A 7,220-nucleotide genomic window follows, 5' to 3' on the forward strand; every position below is an offset into this window, starting at 1 on the left:
TAACACATCACAGCCCTAGATTTCAAAAACATCACTGATCTAACTTGGACAACAGTATAATTGTGTATGACGCTGAAGCATAGAGGTAGGAGAGAAGGGACACCCTTTTCAAGAAAAACTAACCTAGGAAGGCATAGACCAGGTTGCAACCATATACCTATCAGGTTCAATGTGCAGTGTTGCAAACGTTTATAAAAAAATGTGTGAATATTCTGTCTGTGGAGTTAAGGTCTTGCATCACCAAAACCTCAGTGAATAATCTGCATGGAGTCTATGAACACAAATCAATCAGGAACAGACTCAGCAATTGTCTGAAAGTGAGGGTTTTTTTTGTTGTTGTTTTGTTTTGTTTTTTGTGGTGCTCCACCAGTCCTTTTTATTTATGTTATTACAATAATAAAGGGATTGATTCCAGCCAGGGTGGTAGTCATGAAAGGGTTTAGATTCTGAATCTATTTTGAAAGTAAAGTCAAAAGAAATTCCCATAGGATTGGATTGGACTGTGTTAAGAGAGAGGATTCAAGGATGACTCCATGGATTTTGACCTCATAACTCAAAGGGTGGAGGTGCCATACTCTGAGTTGGGCAAATCTGCAGATGATAAAGATTATATATAGGGAATGGGCTAGAACTAGGCTTTCAATTCCTCATCACACATAAACTCCCTAAAGATAGGAGCTTTCAGACAACATCTTAATTTTGCTTAAAATATTTTAATTTTTTTTAGCTTTGGTAATTATATACAGTTTTGGAAATTAAAATTGATGAGAAAATGCTACTAGATATGAAATTCTGTGACTGAACAAAAAGAGAAAAGCAACTAGATCCCACTCCAAACAACACCTATTAGACTTATTTCATTCTCACCATTTAATAAATCTGACTCTGCCTGTGATTCTAGTTGTCTGATCACAAGATATTTGGGTTTTATCACTAAGCTTAAAAGGTAGATAAGGGCTGGGGAGGAGAGGGGTGGCTCAAGTGGTAAAGCACCTGCCTAGCAAGTGTGAAGCTCTGAATTCAAACCCCAGTATGTAAAAGAAAGAAAGGAAGGGAAGGAAGGAGGCAGGAAGGGAAGGAAATCTTTCATAAAAAGCAGATAAGAGCCAGATGTGGTGGTTCATGTCTGTAATCCAGCACTGAGGAAGCTAAAACAAGAGGATTGAGAGTTCAAGGCTAACCTAGGCTACACAGTCACTTTGAGAGTGGTCTGTGCTACATAGTGAGAGAGAACCAGTCTCAAAAAACAACAACAAAAAAAAAACCAACTGAACAAAAAAATGCAGATAATAGTAGTAGCATATTATCAAATTTTGTTTGTTTTTTGGAGACAGGGTCTCACTATGTAGCCCAGGCTAGCTTTGAACTCACTATCCTTCTGCCTCAACCTCACAAGTGTTGAATCTTCAGCCATGTGCCATCATGACTGGCAAATTTTGATATTATTTTATCAAAAACTGTGTTTCAAAGCCTTAGTGTCATATAATAAGCAAACAGATTCTAACAATAAACAAAAATACCTCTATCAAGCATACTGACTTTGGAAGAAATGACGTACCTAGCAAAGTTAGTGAATCTATTTCAGTGATTTTCCACAATGAGTAATTTTGCCCCCATAGCATTAGTGAAAGCATTGTCTTACAAAACAACATTGTAGGCCAGTGTCAGAATGAGAGCCTATTAACAGCTAGGGCAAAAGATGAAGATAAATAATAAAAAGCATAGTGGCTACTGTGAAGACGTTTTCAATTGTCACAAGAGGTTGAGGGGGTACTACTGGCATCTAATGGGTAGGGGCCAGAGATGCTGCAAACCATCTTACAAAACACAGGACAACCCCTTACACTAAAAATTATCGGCTCAAAATGTCAATAGTGCAGGAATAGAAAGACAAAAAGTTTGAAGTTATGCTGGCCCACTGTGGGAGGATGGGTAGAGGAGGGATGGGGGAGAGAAAGAAAGCTGGAGCTCAACAGGGATTAGTGATTTTCAAACTTTACTGCAAATAGGAATCACCCCAGAGGCCTATGGAAATGCACATTCCATAGGCCTGAAATTCTGCATCTCTAACAAGCTTCCAGGTGATACTGATGACAATAGTTCATGGGCCACATTTTGAGTGAGGAGGTACCAGATTATGCCACTGTGGTTGGAGTAGGATGAGGACAAAGATTCCTTAAGTATTTGAACTGAGAAGACCCAAACCTTAAAGTTTGGGGCATGGTATGTGTGAGTTTATACTGACTCATTAAAAAAAAAAGTTATTTTTGGGTACTCGGTATTTTGTAATTCTTTCCTCCTGGGAGAAGTTTTAAAATGTATTTCTAGAGCAGAAGAAATTCCTCTCTGAACAGATCAAATTAGCATCATAAATGCATTAGTAGAAAAATCTCAGTACTTTTCTCTGCCTTCAGGTAGTATTATGGTTAAATCCTTTCCAGCTGATTTCTATATGCTTACAGAGAATGTTATATCAAACAACAGATAGACCATAAGCCTGGACAGATCAGAAAGGTGAAAGTAATAATCAAAACAGCAAGACTAAGAGTGGCTAACATTTATTGAGCACTCACTATATGCTAGGAACTGTTCTAAGCACTTAGTGATATTTAATCATTTACATTTCACAGCAACTCAGTGATGTGGTAATTATTATTGTTGCCATGTTAAGATGGGGAAATGGACGCAGAGAGTTAATGTATTTGAAAATAAAATAAAAAGAATACAAGGATATCCTGATTTTTAAAAATTAATGAATAAACAAACAAATGAATAAATGCAATGTGAGGAAGTTTCCCAGAAAGAAAAAATTGTTTTAGTTCTTATTCTTGTCTACTTGAATGTAAATTACAGAATGTTGGGGGAAAGAAAAGAAAGAGAAATACCATCTCCTGAAATGACTGGGCTATATAAGTATAATAAGGTCATTTTTTTGGAAAAACTTTATTCTAGCCTGACTAAATTGTAAATTTTCTAGCTCTCTTAAATATATTTCAGAGCAGATTGTCAGAGTGGCTCAGGTGATAGAGCACCTGCCTAGCAAGCATGAAGCCCTGCATTCAAATCCACAAAAAACAGTTACACACACACACACACACACACTTTGTGTATGTGTGTATTTCAGAGCTATGATTAAAATCCCAAAGAAAAAAATTAACATAAATTCTGGAAATTATTACTTGTTATTTAATATTTATCTAACCATTCTATTATCTTTACCCAGAGAAATGTTGAAAAGCAAGAGATCTATTTCAATAACAGGTATCACATTTGCTCAGGCATTTTTTGAAAATTGCCACAATTCAACTTTTTTTTTTTTTTTTGGTGGTAATTGTATTGGATTTCGAACTCAGGTCTTGAGCATCTAGACAGGTGCTCTGCCACTTGAGCCACACTTCTAGCACCCCCTTCCGTTCAGGGAATATTTTCTTAAGAATGGTCTAGCAGGATTTGCAGTACAACTCTTAATTTGTAATGTAACTGGAACCTGAAGATTCTCAAATGAATATTAAACTCTGCCCCCGCCACGGGCGGGGGGGGCTCAACTCAGGAACTTAAGCCACTTTTAATCTGAAAGGTGAGATGAAAAATATTACATAAATATATAGGCCATTAGTGTCATAACTTCAGAAATTCTAGTCCTTGAACAAGGCTGTGTGCCATTTATCTAAGAAATATGGAAAACTTCTTTGCAAGCTCTTTTTTATAATAATTGTTCCATTCCAGGTATGTAATTTTTTTTTTTTGTTAGTACATACATACATTCCTCTACTCCTTCTCAGTTTGGAAAAACTGGAGAGACAAGAATGGGTCTCTTGGAATTGAAGAAGGGTCTCACTTAACACTTTGGAGGGAAAAAAAAAAAAACATTTTGGAGGCTGTCCAAAGGGCCTCTTTACAAGGTTCTGAATCTTGGATACTTACACTTTTTTCCTACCTGGATTGAGAAATCTGCTGGAAATCAAGTTTAGCAATAGTCGTTCATAAGAAAATTGCCTGAATTTACCAATTATCACTACTTACTATTTGCCAGATACTAAGACACGGTCATAGAAAAGTCAGAAATAAGGCCAAAGTAAATTCAGATAGCTAAATGTTTAAGTATTTAATAAAATAAAAAGCAAGGGAGGACAAGGGAGGGAGCCTAAGAAAGAATAATATAAATGGGGTGAATTATATGGGGCTGGGGGGATGGGTCAAATGGCAGAACACCTGCCTAGCAAGTGTGAGGTCCTGAGTTCAAACCCCAGTGCCCCCAAAACATAAATAAATATAAATAAGCAAATATGGGACATCTCATGTAATATAAGGGCATAGGTATTTTTAAAAAACAAAGTATATTATATGCATTTATGCAAATATCACAAAACCCCTTTGTACAATTAATTTATGCTGATAAATTTTTTTAAAAGCAAGATTTTAAAAAAATCTTTATATATAGTGAAATTTTGCTGTGCTATAACATCATTTATAATGATTGACATTATAAAGTCAAACAAAAATGATAGCCAGCCATGGTGGCACATGGTGGTGCATCCTATTATTTAAGAGGCTAGATAGAGTAAGAGAACTGTGAGTTTGAGGCCAGCTTGAGCTACATAATGAGACCCTGTCTCAAAAAAAAGAAAAGAAAAAGAAAAAAACAGCTGGGCAAGGTGACTCATGCCTACAATCCTAGCTACTCGGGACTTGGAGATAGAGAGGATCTGGATTCAAAACCCCATTTCAACCAATAAAAGCTGTGTGTGATGGTGCGTGCCTGCTATCCCAGCAAGGCAGGAAGAATAAATAGAAGGATCAAAGCATAAAGAAGAAGATTGTGGTCCAAGATGGCTCAGGCATAAATGCAAGACCCTGTTTGTAAAATGCATAAGGTGGTAGAGCACCTGCCTGACAAGTGCAACGCCCAAGTTCAAACCCCAATACCACCAAAAAACAAAACTGAAATGATATTGTCCTGATTTGTTCCAATAGGGTTTTCATGATACTTTTCTTTGCCTCTATATAGTGAGTGTATTGGACACTATAAAAGTACTTTCGGTTTTTTTTTTTTTTTTTTTCTTGGCAACACTGGAGTTTGAACTCAGGGCCTCACACTTACTAGGCAGGCACTCTACCACATGAGCCACTCCACCAGTCCATTTAGTGTATTTTAATTACTCTTTTTTGTAGTTTTTATACCTATTCTAGATCAGTGAAGGCAGAAGTATTTGAAAGCATGTCTAACTCTTTTCTGCATTGGTCAAATCATACCAAAGAACCCATTGGAAGTAGTTTGCCTATTTAACTATAGATTTTCTGTGGAACCTAAATGTAATTTCTGCTGTCATCATGAGTGCACCACAGTTTGTGTTTACACCATGATAAACTGCTTATTTCTCTTTTCTGAGTAACAGCAGAACTCCCCAACAAGGGTTTTACAGTGAATTTGGGAAAAGAAGGGCTAAAGGTGAGCAAATAAAGTGGGCAAGGGTGTGTGACACTTAGGCTGAAGCGGAGTGGTGATACTGCAACTGGAGGGCAAGAGCTGAGTAGGAACAATATGCCATCCAGGAGGCTGAGACAAACAAGCCCACAGATGCCAAGCTGAAGAAGCAGACAGCAGAGCTGGGTTGGTCCGGGGTCAGGGTGGGGGGACGCAACAAGGTGGGAGACAGTGAAGATCAGCCTTGTCATTTGCATTCTTCAAGGCAAAGCATCATCGTTGTGAGAGACCAGTGGGCTCAACTCAAGGAAGTTAACGGAGAAGCAAGAAGGGTGTCTTATGAATGACACTGATGCTAACAGTTCCAGCTTCTTCCTGTCTCTCCACATACAAAGCTTTCAGTTTTCCAGTTGGAAGGAGAGTGGGTCAGGAGGCCAAGAAACCCATGCTCTACAGATTAGTCCAGAGGTTCAGAAAGCCTTAAGGTCCTGCACCTAGTCTAGCATTTGCAAAGTCCAGGCTGGTCCACAATGGCCTCAGCTTTCTGAGGAATTCATGGTTCCACTGCCATGGCTTGAGACCCTGGAGGCAAGCCAATGTAATCCTTTCATCAGCCAGCCAAGTCACAAGAATTTGTCCAGTCTTATCTCCCAGTATAGTCAGCTGTGATGCTACAGAAAGCTACAAAGATACAAAGCCTCCTCCTTGAAGGAAGTGAGTCTCTGATTGACCAGCAAGGGGCAGTTGGAGGTATAAACAGCTCCTCATCTTTCCATCTGAAACACTCATGGATTCCTAATGCCTCATAGAGAATGCAGACTGCAGCCTGTTTGGGCTCTCAGCCTCCTGTTATTTCTGGTAAGGAGTTAACAAGGCCCCCCCTGCACCCTCTGACTAAATCCCAAAGGTAGGAGATGTGAGTGTCTTTGCATTGGCTGGGACTGAAGAGAAAAATAGGACTTCCCCACCCTCCCACCAAGGCCTTTCACCCTTTAAGGGTGGCTTTTCCGGGAAGACTCATCTGGTGTCTCCCTTTAAGGGACCAAAAGTGAGGATGGGGCAAGTGTTACTCCTGCTTTCCAGTTTTTCTCACAAATGAAGTGTGTGGAGTGGGGAGAATGATTTTAGGCATTGAAACTTTACTGAAGGAGTGAAGGATTTGCAGGCATGAATCATGCTTCTTTGTGAGGTGAGGGTGAGGGTTAGGGTGAAAGGTGACTGAGGGAGGAAAAGAGGACCACTAAAAGGACCTAAAGAGGGCTGTTGGTGTGGCTCAGTAGGAGACACTTGCCTAGCATTTGTGAGGCCCATGGTTCAGTTTCCAGCACTAAGTAACTAACTAACTAAACTAACCAGATAGATAAATGGACAGCAGGAGAACAAATGAGGGAGGATCCAGCAAATGGGCTTCAAAGACAAACTTTGCCTGTCCTAGAATCTAGAGAAAGAAGAAGAATCACATGTAGTTCTAAGAAGGCAACAGGCAGAATGTCAAAATGAAGCTCTTGGTAGGAGAGCTTGAGAGAATTTGCTTTTACTGGCCTCAGCGAACGTGAACTCCCCAAGGTCTTGTGCACTACATAACTTCCTTGGTTCTGGAAGGTTGCAGCCAAACAATTTATACTGTGGAAATAACTGGCATACAGCAAATGCACAGGGTTTGCCCAGGGGACAACAATACCTTCCCTTGTGAATTCCATGTTTATAATTCCAAATTCTGCTCCTAGAGGAGACGCTGCAATAACTCTGCAGTGTGGAGAGATAGGCTTGTGCTGTACCCAAAAAAGAGTTACAC

Source organism: Castor canadensis, chromosome 12 (genome assembly GCF_047511655.1).
Source record: "Castor canadensis chromosome 12, mCasCan1.hap1v2, whole genome shotgun sequence".
NCBI classification, from domain to species: domain Eukaryota; kingdom Metazoa; phylum Chordata; class Mammalia; order Rodentia; family Castoridae; genus Castor; species Castor canadensis.